Below are 19584 nucleotides of genomic sequence, written 5' to 3'. Positions count from 1 at the left end.
CGATTTTCGAACCAGGCCCTATTTTCTCTATTTTCTCTTCCCGAAGGGAGGGAGAGGTCTCGTAGATCTTCTCTCAGTGGCCGTAGGCTACGTTTCATGGTCGTAGGCTATTTTGCCCGTTTGGAGTCCAATTTTCGGTTTTTCGGAGCCGTTGGCCGTGTGCCTCGATTCGGGACTGCTTAACCATCTCCATTTGCTCCGGTCTTTGGCATACATCTTATTTACTCCCTTTTGAGGGACATTGTGGTCTGAGAGACCAACTTCGTGGTCGAACACCACTTCCGGTGCCTAACAGTCAGTTTTCGGGGCCTCGGGCTGCGCGTTTCGGCCCCCGAACCTTCATTTTGCATCGGTTTGGGCTCATTTTTGGTGGAGACCTTATTTTCACTGTTAGAAAGCTTGTAGGAGGGTGGGAGGCCAACAATTTTGCTGAAAAGCCAACTTCCTTTTGGTCAAAAGTGGTTCAGCATGAATCCGGGAAGGAGAAAAATCTGTGCGGCTTCACCGAAACGGGCGTAACTCTTTGCACAAGAGGAATTAAGATATGAGGCCACCACCATTGGAAAGATTACTTCCGGGGCTTCATTTTTCACTCAAGAATCTCCTAAGTCCAAGTCCGGGGGGAGGAGATGTGGTTGGTTGAAGTCCGGTTGGACTGAATCTGCGCGGCTTCACGGAAAAGGGCATAACTTTTTCTATAGGACGAATTTTAATGCAAGGTTTGCGCCATTGGAAAGCTAACTTTTGGGGCTTCATCCTAGGGGGTGACCTGCCACTTTTCCCCTTTGACCTGGCCGGCCGGCCACTTACCTGGTGGATGACTTTTTTTCCCCTTTTAAACTGGCCGGCCATTTTTGCCCCTGTGAGTGCATTCCAGCCATGTATTTTGTTTTACACTTCACCTATGTCCGAGGGTTTGTCACGTTTGGAGGGAAACTTGACTCATTTTCCCTCCATTTCCCCCCCCCCTTTTTTCCCCTCTTTGGCCTATATATCAGCAGCTCCAGCTGCTGGTTTAGGGTTACCAAAATTCCCCTTGAAGCTCCTTTCTTGTATCTCTCTTTCTCTATACTCCCAAGCCCAAAACCTCCAAGTTCCTACACCCTTTTCTTCACCACCACCTAGCACCATACCTCCAACCTCCATTGCAGCAGTTTGAAGTTGTTTTCCAGAGCTAAAGAGTCACCAAACTCAAGCCAAGAGTTGCCTAAAGTTTGGTCTTCAAGGGTAAGCACCATTTTCTCTCTTTTTAGCTTATTTTTGCATCCTATCTAAGCCATTCTTGTTTGCTGTTTTGGGCTCCGACCCTAACTGGAACTAGGCTTATTTTGAGCCATTCTTCATGTTTGTTTAAGGGCCTCACACTGTTTGAGGCCTCCTTGTTGCACTTGCTTCATTATCCCTCTTGTATGCATATTCCTTGTGTAGTATTTTTTGCCTACGTGTAGACTGTTTTGAGGCATGTCATAAACTGAAAAGTTGCTTATTTTGAGCCCTTATTCAATGTTGTTGAAGGGCTCATTGCTGTTTGAGACTTTCATTTATCAGTTTCCTTTATATCTCTCTTTTGGCCATATTTTTGCATGATTTGTTAGCCTCTTTTGCTTCTGTTTTTGGGCTATGATCCGAACTACAAATGGCCTTATTTTGACCCCATTTTCATGTTTCATTAAGGGTCTTTCACTTTTTGAGGCACCATTTATATACTTTGTGTTATATCTCTCTTTTTGGCCTTATTTTGTGTAGTATTTTAGGCCTGCATGCATACTGTTTTGGGTCCGTCCATCAACTGTAAAGTGCATTATTTTTGGTCCCTCTTCAATATTGTTGAAGGGCCCCTTTGTGTTTGAGGCCAGAAACCACCACTTGCTTCTTTGTCCCTCTTTTGGCCCATTTCTTGCATGAGAGCTTAGCCATACCTGTGTTGGTTTTTGTGGTTTGTTGTGTACTGTAAAATATCATATTTTGGGCCTCTCTTCAACATTGTTGAAGGGCCCTAATCTGTTTGGGGTCAGAAGCTGTGAGTTGCTTCTTTATCTCACATTTAGGGCCATTTTTGCATGCTAGTTTTGCCCTATATGTGTTTGCTGTTTAGTCTTGCTTAAAACTGTAAACATGCTTATTTTGGGACTTCCTTGAATCTGTCTTCACATGTCATAATCAAATAATGCATGCTTGATGTAGCTACAAGTCATTTCATGCGCTTAATCTTGCATTTCGGGACCATTTCATGCATCGGGTGCTATTTTGCCATCTTTCGGGGCTGTTTTGCATCACTTATTGCCTCTGAAATTTGCATGTTTGCATATCATATTTCATGCCTTGCCATGTCTTGTTAGAGTGGCATTTTGTGCCTTAGGGTCGGTCCTCGGTTTGCGTGCATGTGTGCACGCATTCCGAGTTGTCTCATTTTCATCTTATGGCCTCTTATGTGAGTGTGGCTGAGGTCCACTTGTGTTGGTGTAAGTCCATTGCGCATTGTATATGCCATTTCATTTCATAGCATTGTGTATGCTAGGATGTCTGTTAGCGCATTGTGTATGCCATGTTGCCTCATGCATTGTATATGCCATTTCATAGCATTGTGTATGCTAGGTTTTATCTTAGTCGCATTTCATGCATGTCATGCATATTGCATTGTGCTTGGGATAGGAGTTAGCCCGAGCACGGGAAACGAAGGACTTTTCGTACTCCGAGTGACGGAACGTGCCTCAATTCCCGGTCGCCGACACTCCGGATTATCCATGATGGAGTTAGGTTTTTTGTTTTGTTTTCATGCGCATTCATTCCATATTGAGTTGTGCAATTCGACTCCTCAGCCATCATGCATCGATATGCGTGATTGGTGTGGCACGAGGAATTGAGGCATGCATACATTTGTGAAAATACATTGCTATGTCCCTTTCCTGCTCTTTGTTGTAGCAAATCAAGAATTAGCGACCTTCCGGAGCTTGGCGCGCTTTCCAAGAAAAATTACAAAACAGAGGCTAATCGGGGCATCCCAGTGGATTTTCGCACAAGGCAGCCCAGACATGCATCATTCATCAGAGTCAAGGCAGTCCCTGGCTTGCATGCCAGTTTATAGCTTTCTTAGTTAATTTGTAAATTAATTAGGAATTTGTTTATATTCGGACTGTATTATTTGGACTGTACTATTTATTTGGACCCTCTGCGCGAGGGCGTAATTGTAATAAGTGTGCGTGCGTGTGATGTATGTCTTCCAACCCCACGTCTTTCTTCCCTTTTATTTACCCGCTTATGATGGTTAGATTAGGGCATGTTTAAATTAGCATACAGTATGGCAGCATGTTTGCATCATTCATCTGTTTTGCATGCACCGGGCTCGGCGCATCATACTAACTGTATTGTATTTTCAATTCCAAATTGAATACATGTTAGCTGTAGCATTTCATATGCCATGTTTAGAATAGCCGAGCCTGCTATAGTTGCATTTTTGCATGTGTTGCATTAGGCATTTCTGTATAGTTAGGATCATGCATGGATTTCTAACCTAGTTTCTGTTTTGGCTTGGAGTACTCGGTAAGTTTTATACTTTAGCATCCTTGCATGCGTGTGAGTGACTGCCATGATAGCATGCTTACCATGAGGCTAATTGCTTATGTAATATATCTACCTGAATGCCTGTGGATGAAGGTTGGGTTATTTGAATTGGAACGATTTATCAAATGTGTGTTTTAAGCCCAAAATCATGTTTTCTAAGCCCACCTGAGGGTGGCAAATCCACGTCTTAGCCTACTTGCGGGTAGCACCATCAAACCATTTTCAAACAAACAAACATGAAATGTTTTGTTCCAATTCAGGCGATTCAGTCTATACTTGTATGCTGTGCGCATCACATAGTAAACCTAGGCTAAAAAATCGGAATAAGAACACACAATGTTTTCAAAACTTGATATCATGGTTAGTAGAGGCCGATCTTTGATCGAGCGAGCGGGGGTGCTCACGAAGTGACCTTCCCCAATCGTACCCAAGTTCTCGAGCCGAGGCAACTTTGGTGATGACAGACACGTGGCCTTAGGCAACGAGCCAGGGTTTCCTAAATTTCCCCAAAATAAAATATTTAGGTGGCAACTCTGTATCTGGCAAAGCAGTCCATGTTTGGCGCTTCTTTCAAAATCTATTTTTCTCAAAACGATTTGCCGGATTTGGACTCTTTGGTTCAGACTTAGAACCGTGACAAATTTTAGACACCTGAGCTGTAGTGACCCCAATATCGAACGGAACGGGATTTCCCTCCCGGGGCGTTCGGGGGACGTCTACACTCCCAAACAATGACACATATACAATGTACTTAAAAGCGTTGCCATATACAATGACTATCAAAATCACATATTCAATGGTTTAATCAAGTAGTCATATTCAATGACATACTTCAAATGACCAGTTTCGGTTCATCTAGTCCTCATACAGTTTCTACAACAATTATAGCTATCCTCCACCGATAGCCCAAAACAGATATTTCTAAACAAATATACAATTTATCAAACAGCTAATCTATCAAATTTCCATAGGTGGGTGATTTAAAAAATCCAACTACACCATCCATTTATACACCTTTCCAATCTCATATTTCCCACATTAATTTCATTATTTATACAAAATAATTATTTGACACAAATTAGGGTAATTTTTCCCTTTTCCCAAATATTAACCAATTTTTATCATTTTAACCCATGTAACCTCCTATTCAATACCCCAAATATGTATTCATGAAACACAATATGGAAACCCCTCTTTTAAATTTAGGACCCAAATCCTAACTTCACCCAAATCTTCTCAAATTCCACCATTTACACAAAATGACAAACACCTAGGTTAAAAACCATATCAAAGAGTAGAATATCCCTACCTCAAATGTAGAGCTCGAAGAGGAATAAGGAGAATCTCGAAAATGGCCAAAATCAAGCTTTACTCAGATAAAATGGAAGCCCACAAGATGCTCCACCTTTTCCTCAAAGGAAGTAGAGTAGAAACTCTTGGATTCTAAGGGACTTATAGAGAGAAGTTGGATTTTTAGAGAGAGAGGGAGCCAGATTACGGTTTTTAGTAAAAAGGAAACCAGAAAGTGAAGTAAAATGACCCAGCTACGAACTGATATATGCTATCTTCGCTTGAGCGACCAGACACAACAAGTGACCTCGCTCAAGTGCAAGAAGCGTCGCTGGAGCATAGAATACATACCTTCAGGCATTTCACATACGCACACCCTCGCTCGAGCGCAAGAAGCCTCGCTCGAGCGAAGAACTTCATCTTCCCAGAAATGCTGCATTTGGGAAGGAAACCTGAGAACCCTCAAAACTTGCTCGAGCGTAACAAACCTCCCTTGAGCGAAGAAGCAAATTACGCAAGGCTCGCTCGAATGCAAGAAGCCTCGCTCAAGTAAAGAAGTCAAAATCTGGGCAGCAACAATCTGGACCAACTAGCAACCAACCTGTTCCAAACTCGCCCAACAAGTTCTAAAACTCAAATGCAAAGAGTCAAAGGAGGAAAACAAGACATGGATACAATATTCAACCACAAAACTCGAGTCCGAAACACAATGAAGGTCGAGGAAAAATCGGGATCGCTATAGGAAATACGAAGGTGGATGAGCTCATACAGACAGCCATGTCTACGATCGATCCCAAGAGTCTGTCCTGTCTTTGGATCCTGCACAACACAACCAGTTCAAGAAAAGAGGACAGTGAGGCCAAGGTCACAGAGTTGACCAATTAAAATAAGATTAAGTGTAAGATTGGGGATCAAATAAGTGTGGAGTAGAGAAATAGTAGAGGTGGAAATATGACTTATATGACTAACATGCATTTAGAGCCATCAGCACTGTGAATAACAAGTAACGTAGAAAAAGATGTAATAGAGGAGAAAAGTGTAAGGTTAGAGGTCATATGATTGCAACAAGCGGAATCAAAATACCAAGAAGAGGTACTTGGAGTAACTGAGAAGACAGTAGAGGGTGTACCAGAGGTAGAAATAACCTTTTTGACAATAGTTTCAATGTCCTGAAGAATATAAGGTGGTGACGGAGCAACAATGGATGAGGAACCAGAGGCAACTATAGTAAATGAAAAATGTGCTGAAGACTGATTTCGGCTGTATATTATGGAGGGTCTAGAATAGCGACCATACTGAGGATAACTGTCTGAACGAGCCATGAGGTGATTAAATAATGAATCACAAAGGAGAACCAGTGATGGCGGAGTAGAACTAGATGAAACAGAGTGCGCCAATGAATCTAGAACGTCGAAAATAGTCAAAAACTAGGCCAAAATGATCAAAAAGGTACAAAAAATAGGCGAAACAAGCCAAAAATTGAAATTTGGCCAAACAGGGTACAGGGCTAACGTCAGCAAGAGGGAAGCTGATGTCAGTACAGGCGCGGCTCACGTTAGCATGGCTAAGGCACGGCGCAGTGTAGCAGAGAAGGCACGGCGCACATTAACAGCTAACGGAAGTAGCTTAAGGCTTATGTCAGCATGTGGGAAGCGCGTGTGGCTGGGCTAGAACAGGCGTGAGGCTGAGAGGAAGTGGCTGACGTGGCTGACCAGCTGACGGCTGAGCGGATGAGTAGATGATGTGGCTAACGCGTGGAAAAGCTTATGTGAGTGAAGGCGGAATAAGATGACACGCCAAGCACAAAAATGGCGCATGAGGGCACGCGAGAAACTTTTTAGTGATGAGATCGGTGCCAGTGGAATCCTTAGAAGATTCCGATCAGTTTGATATTGAGGAAAAAAAATTGGAGAAAAAAAAAATGGTGAAACAGTTCGATAAGTGTTTGGGTGATTAAATAAAATGCTTTAATACCGCTGTGTACGAGACTAAATAGAAAAAGAAAAGAAAGACTGCTATAATTTTAGGATCTATAGCTTTAATACCATGTTACAATTGTATATCTGTATTATTGAATTGAATGAATGAATACAGTAGGAGACGCCTGTATATATAGGCTAAAAAGAAACCTAGATAAGTGTAGAAGAAGATAGAGATACAAGGATAAGTATAGAAGAATATAGAGATACAAGGAGATAGAGATAGAGATACAAATAGATAAGTATAATATAATAATATATATTAACATAAACAATTCAAATCATTGAAATAATCTCGAGATAAACCCTCACTACGTTCCTATAGTAGGATCCCCAATTTCCCACTGTCCTCAACCTCTCCATGTCTAGGTTAATAATCTAAGTTATTTTCCTCTCGCAAAGCCAAATCTTTTTCAAGGGAGGATAAGACCAATTAAAACATTGTAATAAAAAAATTAATTTATTAATTTTTCACAAAGTCAAGCCTTCATTTTTTAAATGATAAAATTGGTGATAAATCCAATGTAAGGCACCAGATCCAATGGATATTTTTTATTGGTGAGAGGTACACACTTTGTTAAATAATTTGGTGAGAAGTCTTAAAGGATATTTTGTTTCCACTTTTTTCCCTTGACTTTTTTTTATTTTTTTGACTTTTAGTTAACTATCTGTTCAAATTTATATCTATCTGTTCAAATTTTTTTGCCTATCTATTCAAATTTTTAACTATTTGTTCAATTTTTTCTCTTAAATTTTATCTATCTGTTAAATTTTTTCCCTAAATTCTTTCTATCTATTTAAGTTTTTCCTAAATTCTATCTATTTGTTCAATTTTTCTGATATGTTAAAATAACAATTTCTTATCTGTTACTCAAATTTGAAAGCTCGTTTTTTCTATCTGTTTGAAATTCACAAACTAATTTTTCTATCAGTTGGAATCCTTCGCTCCCAAATCTTCCACCACCACTACCACCACAACAACAACAACAAATGGCAAACTGTTATTAACTAGTGGTTGTGTGTGTGTGTAAATAAATGTATAAATAAAATAAACAAAGGAAATTAAATAATTCAAAAATTAACCCAACGAGTTAAATTTTGAATTAAATACTTACAGAAACTTTAAATGTCGAGTCTTGTGTTGGACACAATGTCCTTAACATAGATTTCGCCATTACTCCAATGCTTCGAGATTTACCGGCATCTACTTCCCAAGATGCACCGACTACTACTACTTGGTTTGCAACACTACAAACTCAAGTGTGGCAAACCAAAACTGTCACGCCCCTAACTTGCCTCCTAAAAGTTTGGGCATGACCTAAACAGAAAATGACACTTAACCTGGTTACATAGAGGGGCCTACCCGGAAGCTATAAAACATAATTGATAAAAACCAGAAAGTATGGCATCCATTGAGCTACTAAGTCATGCCAGGATCAAAACATTTCACAGGACAAGTACATCAAAAGCCAAAATGCATTTAAGAGTTAGTTATTTACAGGCATATACAAAACTAACCCCGAGATGGGGTATATAACAAAATCATTAAGTACATAACAACTTAAGCCTATAGCAAAAGTGTGAGTCATCATCTAACAACTCCACAAAAGTAGGGTCCCGACCCCAAGCTTGGCTGTGCCTAGGCTGACAAAAGTATGGCGATGCCGAGCTAAGATCGACCTCCTGGTTGATTACCTACAGAAACAGACATAACATAGGGTGAGCCAAGCTCAGTGAACAATAGTACTAGTATGCTTGTAAACATAATTAATGCTGAAATCATGTAATCAGTCTGTCTCTGTACAGCTTGTTGGGACATCATAATCGGTTTATAATTGTCATATTGTGGCCCCTGGCCTAAGAACTTCACACATTCGGAAAGAGTCATTGGGTTCACAATTTACAATCCATCACATAAACCTTTGGTTCTGTTTCAATCACAAGCTTACAATACATATTTCACACATCGGCCCTTGGCCTTATACTTTCATTGTTCACAAATGGCTCTTGGCCACATTGGTTCACAATTCACAATTGACCCTTGGTCACGTAGTTTTACATTAGGGCTCTTAGCCACATTAACTCACAAATGGCTCCAAGCCACATTGGTTCACAAATGGCTCCAAGCCACATTGGTTCACAAATGGCTCTAGGCCACATTGCTTCACAAATGGCACTAAGCCACATTGACTCACAAATTCATAATTGCCTTGGTACATTCCATTAGTCACAAGCTTTCATATAAGATGTGTACAACTTCACAACCTTTTTCAATGTTTTCACAATTTCGTATCGAATCACTTATAGCAAATATATCATCTCATGCAAATCATTTCATGCCAACACAAGTTTAATAGTGAAATTCGTAACGTCAAGATATAACGTCAATATATAATACGGTAATACTTTCTACAAGGTCACAACATCATTAACAATAAATACTGAGTAGGGGTACATTGAAGTACTATTACTCACTGTGTTGTCGGTGCACTTCCTCTTGAGGCGTTTCCTACACACATGAGAAATTACATTAGTCTCTTTATCTGTGTTAATCAACATTCGGTTCACTTACTTTGATTGATTAAACAAACATTCGAACAATATAAATTGTAGGTTTTGACAACATTAGAGGATCCAACACGTAAAACGGAGCATTCCAACTTTTCTGCCTTGAGCCGCACGTGCGGCACACCTCCCGCACATGCGGCATTGAGGCCCCGCACGTGCTTTTTTTGCAGTGTTGAAGTCCGAAATTTTTGCCATTTTCCTGCACGTGCGGCAGTGACTCCCGCACGTGCGGCTGAGGTTCCCGCACGTGCGGCCTTAAGCCCCGCACGTGCGGCGATTCTGCACCAAAACTCCGAAATTCTACACAATTTCCTCCTCTTGTAGACATGGTTAGGGCCTCAAAAATCTAGTTTTAAATTACCAATATATAAGCTCAAAGCATGTAAATACATGTGAACAAGGATCAAATTACATCTTTCATTTGAGTATAAACAAATCAACTCATAAATCCACAACTTAAATTTACTCCAATTCACAAGATTCCTACTTATTCTCACATCTCAACTCATAACATAAAATTATATCACATACTTGAATTCAAACAAGTTAATTGAAGACATAGAGTGAGGTCTCTCATAGGGACTTCAAATTGAGTCAAAATATGCAAGGTAAGGTCATTTTGCCCATCTACTTCTCATACTCACAACACCACAATTCCAACTCTTAAGAACAAGATCATAGAAACATCTTCACATAAATTATGACAAGAAGGGTTGTGGAGGGAAATTAGACAAGCATGCACATACCTTAAGCCCAAATCTCAATCTTCTTGAGGATCTTCTTCCTCTATCCCTTCACTTCTCAAGTCTAGAGTGATGAGTTCTCTCTCTCTTTTTTTTTTTTTTTTGTCAAATGACCAAGGTCATATATATGTTCATCTATAAGGAGAGAATAAGACGAAAATCTATCGTTTACATGGCCGAAATTGAAATTTCACAGAAGTGCTTAATATTACCTAAAAATTATGCTGATTCCAAATATATGATCAATTTTGATTTATTAAGATGCTAAGGCCCTCAATTTCTACGTTATCAGTCGAGTAGTAACAGATACATTTCTTTCCTAACAGATACATTTCGTTCCACAAAGCATTACCACATAGTTACTTGACCTTATTCTCTTATACAGCTTCATCTTAGTCATTAATAGCACAGAATAAAGGACGGACATACATCACAAGCATATATGAGGGTCGGGTTGTTACAAAAACTTTGCTGTGACTCTCTCTTTTTCTTTCTAAAATTAAATGATAAATAGATGCAAAAAACAAGAAGATAGAAAGGGAAAAAGAAAGGCGAAATGCTTAGAAAAATTGGATTGATTGAATTACTAGAATGGCAGGCTATATATAGGAGAACCGATGGCTTTTCAGAACATGTGTCAACAGATAGAAAAGCTATTCGGACAGATTCAACAGGTAGAAAACCTGTTTGGACAAATTTGAACAGAAACAGATTTGTTCGGGTGAAATTTCAGCAGGTATGAACCTGTTTAGTTGGATTTTAACAGGTATGAACCTGTTAAGGTGGATGAAAAATTTGGACAAATTTATTTTGAATTTTGAAACCAAAATTCAAAATTAAATAAATAAAATACAAATATTTTTGGCCCAGAAAGGTAAGTATTGGGTCGTACAAGCCCAACCCAGCCTCACACCTCACACTACGCACCCACGCCCAACCCCAAGCCCAGCCCAGCCCGCCCGCCCGCCCGATCGGACAGATGGCGGTAGCAGCACGAGTGTGTGTTTTTGTTTTGGTCCAATGGGTCTAGCCCACTTTACCTATAATCTCACCCTTCCACAAAACTTGGGTTCTCCCTGAGGCCCATCCCAAGTATAGCAAGCTAGAGTTTATATGCCCATATAAATTCTTAAGCCTTTCCAATATGGGACAAACACATTTCACAAATGTGTAGGAAACTCTCCTAAAGCTATATCCACGAACTCGAAAATACGCATTGAATTCTCACTCATCTGAAAATGATTTTGAGCAACCAAATTCACGATGTTATTCACTATGTGGCATTAAACATGAACCTAATTAGAAATGTTAAAAATAACGCTTGGGTCCTACCTTAATTAATGCTCAAACTTGGCAAAAAATAAGGTTTTACAAAGCCATTTTCCAACAATCCCCCACATGAATGGGATTCACGACAATAGACATGCAACAAGATGAAGCCAAATAAATAATACATTAAGAAGATACACCACATCGAGATAGGTAGCTTTTGGGTTTGAACCTCCTCTAGTGAAAGCATATCAAACTAATTGGCTAACTAGTGGACGAGATGCCTTGAGTTGTTCAACTGTTTGTGTAAGCCAATACAATAGACAACACATAGTGTATACGTAGACACAGTTTGGCTCTGACAGTTGTGTTCATTTTGGCCCTGAACAACATGTGGTAATTCATGAGTGCTCTAGAGAATTTAGCCTACTTAATTCTCATAAAACTGGCCCAGTTCACACTCATATAGGTGACTTCTTATTAAGAATATCCTGCTATACCCCACTTGGATGTCCAAGCTATAAGAATCACTAAAAGTAAAGCTTATCCTACTAACGCTGCAGATATCACTCTTCCTATCATAGAAATTGGTAGGAGAAAACCTCATTAGTGATATGTGAAGTCATCCATAATTCGGTTGTCCCTTTGAACCTAGATCGTGGGATCTCCAATCAACTAGGTTGGGTTGCTGTAGACACCCCATTTTTGACCGTCCTCAAGACTTGGACGTCACCGTTTGAACACCCGGTGATCATCCATGTTTGTGTTCGTTTCGAGTTCCCAGAGGTCTCGGCTACGCGCCTTGCCTCAGGATCTCCGAACTTGACTGTTTTGTGCTTGGTTCGACACCAAACACTTGTGTTTTGCCTTTGAGATGCAGGGTAGGGCTTGTAGACCATCCCCACCCATCACCGGCCATGGCTTGAGGCCACTGGCTGTGTTTTGATTCCACCGGCCAAATATTTGGCCGGCCGGCACTATAGATGGCCGGCCGGCTATCTTTTTTTGGTCAATCGCATCTTTGGCTGGCCGATTACTGTGCATCTGCTTTTGCAGATATTTTGACACAGCTGTCTTGCATTTGGCTCCCCTCCATACACGTGTATGGAGGGATCTCTCTCTTTAGAAGCTTGTCTTGTAAGCATTACAAGACAAAAAGCTCTATAAGAGGAGCTCTCCTCTCTTGGCTTTAGGGTTAGACATTTTAGACAGCCATTTTAGGGTTTGAGTTCTAGGGTAAGGATTTATACATATTCTATCTCTATACCTCTCTCCCATTTGGCCTTTGTGTGTGTATAGGTGTGTTTGTGTCTTACTATTGCACACAAACACATAGTGTTACACCTTTTCTTGATTCTTGAAGGGCCAAAGGTTTGTTCTTGAAGCTTGGGAGCTGTTTTGAGCTGAAAGAAGCTGCTGGAGCTTCGTTTGTGAAGAGGGTCTTCAAGGGTAACAATCTTACTCCTTTATTCCCCATTTTTGCATACTATTTTTGCCTATCTTAGAACTATTTTTGAGCTTGGTGTATAATATAAAAAAGTTCTGTTTTTAGGCCCTCTAAATAGTTTGTTTAGAGTGTTTTGTGGTTTGGAGGTGTTTGACCCCTCTTAAGCCTTGAGAGGTCCCATTTTGTGCCATTTTGAGTGAGCTCCGGGACTTTGGTGTTTGGGCCTCCTCACCACTGAAATGTTGAGGGATTTCAGTGGTAAGGATGGTGCTTTGAAGTCCCAAGAAGGAGAGGGTCACCCCCCCTCCTTGTTGTCCTTGAAAAGGGCCATTTTTTGCCTCTTTAATGAGCACCTAGCTAAGCCTCATGTTGACCATGCCTTGGCTTTTGTTTATGCTTATTTTGCCTTGAAATAGCATTTTTGTATGTTGGTTTTGGTACACCATGCATGCTTAGCATACCTACCTTGTAATGCCATGTTTAGGCCTTAACATACCTTAGGTTATAAACCATAGTTCAAGCATGCTTTAGGTCTAGCTTTGTGAAGCTTTTGTGCTTATTTTGCCGTGCTAGAGGTCTGTCCTTAGTCATTTTGGTCGGCCATGACGTGTTTAGTATAGCCCCTTTGCATTTTGGCTTGTTGGCCTTAAGTGTGTGAGTGTGTAGCATGCATTACTTGCTTTGATTTAATGGTTTGGCACCATTTATAGCATCATTTCAGTCCCCTTAGCATGCTTATATGCTTGCTTTGGATGCCTCTTTGATGCCTTATGAGCTTGTGTGGTATACTCCTTGAAAGTACATTTGTGCATGCTTTTGAATTCAAGCCATTTAGATGTCATCTAAGTGGTCTTTTGGGCTTTGTTTTATGTGCTAAAACTCTGTTTTTGGTCAATAAATTCATGCCATGTTTGGTCTTGCTAAGTGTAGTTCAACACTTCATTAGCTTGCCTTGAATGCTTGGGCCATTTGTTGCATGTTTAGCCTATCTTGTTTGCTTGGTTTGGCATCATGTTCTTGCATGATTTTCAGAGCTTAATGCATGCCCCATGTCCATGATTATTCCCTTTTAAGTGTGCTTAAAAGATGCCCCTTGATGCTTAAGTGTTTAGGCCTTAAAATGTGCATGTGTGTATGTGTGTTTGGTCCCATCTTCTTAAGCTTTGGCCACTGTTTTAGGACCTAACTTAGAGCCGTCTAATTAGTGTAAGTCCATCCCCTGTATGCCATTCAAGTGTTGTTACATCATCCCATGTTTGCATGCTTTGGTTGCATGTGTTGCATGCTTGAAATCATTTGCATTTGGCATGCATTCCCTTGGTCAAATTACTAGCATGTTGCATGATTAGATTATATCTTGCATACTCTAAGTAGTTTGCACAATTATGGCATGCTTGTTTGCCTTGTTTCTTAGGTTGTGTACCTAATGTGCATTGCATGTTTGCATGCCCCCTTTTATACCATGTTGCACGTTAGTTAACATGCTTAGGGTGCATTGAACATGCATCCCTTGTCCCTTGATTTAGTGATAAGGATTGGGCCCCTTTGGTTTGATAGTTTGCATTGCACTTAACATCAAAATGTGCACACTTGGTCCCTTGGGCCGTCACGCATGGAAATGCGCGATTGATGGTCCGAGAACTAAGGAGCATGTCCCTTTGAGTCACTAACATGATAAGGGACATGATTGGTGCATACATTGCTTGAATTGCATTGCCATGCTATGCCTTGCCCTCTGCTGCTGTCAATTGCAGATTCTGCAGGAACTTTCTGCCGACCGGCAGTGTTCAGTGCCGACCGGCAATCCTTCCTGGGCCGATAGCTTCAACAACAGCCGGTGATCACATACCACTGTCGGTGGCCATTCTACTCAGCCGGTGGTGTCTCCCAATGTCCGGAGCAGCAATTCTGAGACTTTGGCAGTCTTCAAAGAGGCAGAGTAGGGAAAACAGAGGCAGCCTATGCATGGCAGTGCACTTCCGAGCAAGACCCGAGCACGCGCGCATCGAACCCTCTTCCCGAGGCCCCTTTTATTGCTTTTCTTATGCTTAGTTAATTTGTTAATTAATTAGGTGATTTGTAATAATTAATTAGCTTGCGAGTTAGTTAATTTGTATTATTCTTTCGGTCCCTCCGAGCAAGGGCGAATTTGTAATAAGTGTGGGTGAGTGTGTACATGTCTTCCAACCCCCACTTCTTTCTCCCTTTTACTTACCTGCTTTGATGGTTAGTAATAGGTCATGTTTAAATTAGCATACCTTATGCTATGCATGCGTGCATCCTTACATTTGTCTTGTATGCATCGGGCTCGGTACATCATGCTAACTGCATTTGTACTTCAATTCCAAATTGAATACGTGCATCAATTGATTGCATTTCACATGCCATGTTTAGGTTAGCCGAGCCTATTCTAATTGCATCTTGTATGTGTTGCATTAGTCAATTTGACATGAACTAGGATCATGCATGTTGGCTAACTAGTTTATTGTTTTGGCACGGAGTACGATGTAAGTATTTTCATGCTTTAGCATATCGCGTGCGTGTGAATGCTATCATGACAGCATGCTTACCATGTGGCTAGATGCTTATGTGATAAACTGTTTGAATGCCTGTGGGTGAAGGTTGGATTGTCTGAGTTGGAAAAACTCGTTGAAATCCGTATTTTAGCCTACTTGCGAGTAGCAAATTCCAAAGTGTTTTTCAAGACAAACGGATATGCAATGCTTATTTTCAAATTAGGCGATCTAGTCTATACTTGTTTGCTGTGCGCATAACATAGTAATTCTAGGCTAATAACTGGAATAAGAACACATAACGTTTTCAAAACTGGATATCATGGTTAGTAGAGACCGATCTTCGGATCGGGCGAAAGGGGGTGCTCATAGCTGACCTTCCCCAATCGTACCCAAGTTCCCGAGCCGAGGCAACTTTGGTGATGACGGACACGTGGCCTTTGGCACCGAGTCAGGGTTTCCTAAATTCTCCCATTTTAAAATATTTAGGTGGCGACTCTGTATCTGGTAAAGCAGTCCATGTTTGGCACTTCTTTTTCTAAAAATCTGTTTTCTCAAAACGATTTGCCAGATTTGGACTCTTTGGTTCAGACTTAGCACCGTGACACAAATCGAGTCCGAACTGTAGCGAGGCCCACGCAGGCGCGTCTACAGTTGCCATTTTGGCAACTTTTAAGTAATAGGCTTTAATCTCATTCCTCTCGATAAATGGTTCACTTGCTCTCTGGCTAGCCCTTTAGTCAATGGATCCGCAGTATTCTCTCTTTACTTTACATATTCTATGGAAATTATTCCATGTGAGAGCAAATACCTAACAGTATTATGTCTCCGACAAATGTATCGAGACTTGCTGTTATACATATGATTATGTGCCTGTCCTATTGCTGCTTCACTATCACAATGAATACATATAGCTGGCACATGTTTAGGCCATATCGGAATGTCTTCTAAGAAATTACGAAGCCATTCTGTTTCTTCTCCTATTTTGTCTAATACGATAAACTCATATTCCATTGTCGACCTTGCTATGCATGTCTACTTAGAGGATTTCCAAGAGACTACAGCACCTCCCAAGGTAAAGACGTATCCATTAGTAGATTTTTAGTCTTTAGTATCTGATATCCAATGTGCATTGATATACCCCTCAAGTACTACTAAATATTTGGTATAATATAAGTCATAATTCTGGGTATGTCTTAAATACCTAAATACCCTAATTATCGCTTTCCAATGATCGGACCCTGGATTACTTGTGTACATACTCAATTTGCTTATAGCATAGGCTATATCTGGCCTAGTGCAATTCATTAAGTACATTAAGCTTACTCTCAAATCTTTCATGTCAAACTTTTTGTTCAACATTTTCTTTATGGATTTAATCATGTCATTATTGTTTCCAATAATGAGCATGCCATCCACATAAAAACAAACTATGACATAGTCTTTGTCTATGCTTCTAATATAGACGCATTTGTCACATTCGTTTATCTTAAAACCATCCAAAAGCATAATGTGATCAAATTTTTCATGTCATTGTTTTGGGACTTGTTTTAATCCATAAAGAGATTTGACAAGTTTACAAACATTTTTCTCTTGGCCAGGAACCCGAAGCCCTTCCGGTTGTTCCATATATATTTCCTTATCTAACTTATCATTCAAAAAGCTTATTTTAACATCCATTTGATATAACTCCAGATTATACAAAGCTGCAATCGCAATTAGGATGTGAATAGATGTTATTCTTGTCACTGGTGAGTAGGTATCAAAATAATTAAGGCATTCCTTCTTCCTGTATCCCTTAACAACAAGCCTAGCCTTGTATTTATCTATTGAACCATTTGCTTTCATTTTTTTTTTCTTGAATATCCTGCTATATCCATGAGGTTTACATCCTGTTGGAAGATCCAGCCATATCCACTCTATCAAAACAATTTGACCATCCATCCCTCCAGTATCCACCCATCACTCATTGGGATTGCTAACCAAATTTGCCTCAAAGACTACTGCAGCAAAATTGATGCCTGCCACTCTATCAAAAAGATAAAAATCCTCGACTATGTTGGCTTGTGCTAACTTTTTGTTTGAACTTCCTCCGTCCTTGCGAACGGGACAACCCTTAGCGCAATGTCCATCTTTGCCACACACAAAACACTTGCATTTGAACCTTTTCTTGAACCTGTTGTTGATTCATTTGTTAATCTGACTAGTGGATCCTTAGCCATCATGCTTTCGCATCTTATTGTTGAATTTTGACCCTTGTCCATGTTCTACAACATTTGCTTTAGCGTGCATGATATGGTTTCCAAACTTCTTGTCGGAACCACAGTTGTCCTCCACAATCCTAAGCAGCACTGTTAGTTCCTCCAATTTCATGTCATTACGCTAAACATGAACCCAATTAGAAACATGAACCACGACATTAAACATGAACCCAATTAGAAACGTTAAAAATAACACTTGGATCCTACCTTAATTAATGCTCAAAGTTAGCAAAAGAAAAAAAAAAAAAAAGGTTTTACAAAGCCATTTTCCAATACAAACAACAACAACGAATAACTGCAAAAAAACAAGAAATAAAAAAATAAAAACAAAAACTTATCAAATATGTGTCACTAAACACAAGAAAACAACAAATTAGTGCACCAAAAAAAAAAAAAACTTATCTGTGCAAATTAGAGAAATCTATAATCTTTCCACAAATCTATTTTAAAAAAAAAAAAAGCCCACAGCTAGTGTTTTGATCTCTCTCTCTCTCTCTCTCTCTGTCTCTCTCTCTCACATCTGATTACTGTTTGTTTGCTTCCTAAATTCAAGGCCATTCCAATCGATTTTCCATTTTCCCAAGAATCAGGTGACATTTCAAGCCCTACACCCAAACTCCCTATATTAATTCAACTATTGAACCATTTCATTCGATTTATCGACCTCAAGAAGTTCGCTATCGTACCATTGCATCCTAATGTAGACACCTCATTTTAATTGGCCTGAAGACTTGGGCGCTTTCTTCCAAACACTCAATGATGAAAATTGAAATACGCTATATTACAAATTTCTCAGTAGAAAAGTTGGATTCAAGCTTTTATTCCAAGTTGATACCTATTTTGGTCAAATTGTTTTAGACCCGTTCGAAAACTTATTTTGTCCACCTGTATATTTTTCAGATATTTCTTCATCAAAATTTTATAAGTCTCCTCCAATGAAAGAAGCTTGGCTCTTCAAAAAAGAAAGAGATAAAGCAAGGGTCAAGTTATCTCTCTTTATCCTCCATTATACATTGTCTTTCACTTTCTCCAATAAAAGTGCCTTCTTCAATTGCCTATATAAGAAGACTATTAGAGCTATGAAAAGTTGTGAAATTTTTTATTAGAGACAGGTCTAAACTTTGATCAAAGAAGAGTATGTTTTGTCCAAATTGAGAGAGAAAATACAAAGTGAGATATAAACCTCTATCTTCCTACCTTTCACTAAGATCCACTTCATTTTCCTACCTTTCACTAAAATCCACTGATATATACCAGCCAAAACTTCACTAAAGCTAAAACTTGAATTTTCTTGCTGAAATTTTAAAAACATACTCCATAACCTAAAGGTATAAATAAGAAAGTTTGATAATCAGAAAATTCATCATTTCCTCCAAAGGTGAATTTTTGCAAATCTTCTCATTTATTTTCTTTCTATTTCTCATATTTTAAATATGTGATATAGCTTGTAGAAATGGATAGTCGAGCCACCTGATATTTATTTTCTTGTATTTTCTTTACTGTTTTAAATATGTAATTTAGTTTGTTATCTTTCTCTACTTTTCCTTTGAAGCCATAAAGGCTTCCTCATTAAAAAAATAAATAAATAAATAAAAAGTGTTAAAAACCTCTCTTCTCAACTAATTTTGAACATGAAAACAGATTTTAAATCCATATTCCATATGTAAGAAGATAAATTTTAAATTACTTTTAATGAGTTATTGGTATCTCCTCCCCTCCCCAACCTTCCTTCTCTTCTTTTCTTTCTTATTTTCTTAGAAGTCCTATAGAGTTTTCAAAAGTTTTGTAGGACTTTCCTTTTGAAATGGTGAAAATCTACTCTCTCCAATTAATAACATGGATTAGGGTATTAATTTATTCTTCACAAAAAGATGGATGTAGGTTTCCATCTATGTCTTTGGTTTGATGTTTCCTAACTTCAGTTCCCATACTTGTCAGATTTTTCATTTGATA

Source organism: Camellia sinensis, unplaced genomic scaffold (genome assembly GCF_055761805.1).
Source record: "Camellia sinensis isolate YWXY unplaced genomic scaffold, ASM5576180v1 Unanchor1, whole genome shotgun sequence".
Lineage (NCBI taxonomy): Eukaryota > Viridiplantae > Streptophyta > Magnoliopsida > Ericales > Theaceae > Camellia > Camellia sinensis.
The sequence above is the reverse complement of the archived record's forward strand: the minus strand, read 5'-3'. Positions refer to the sequence as shown.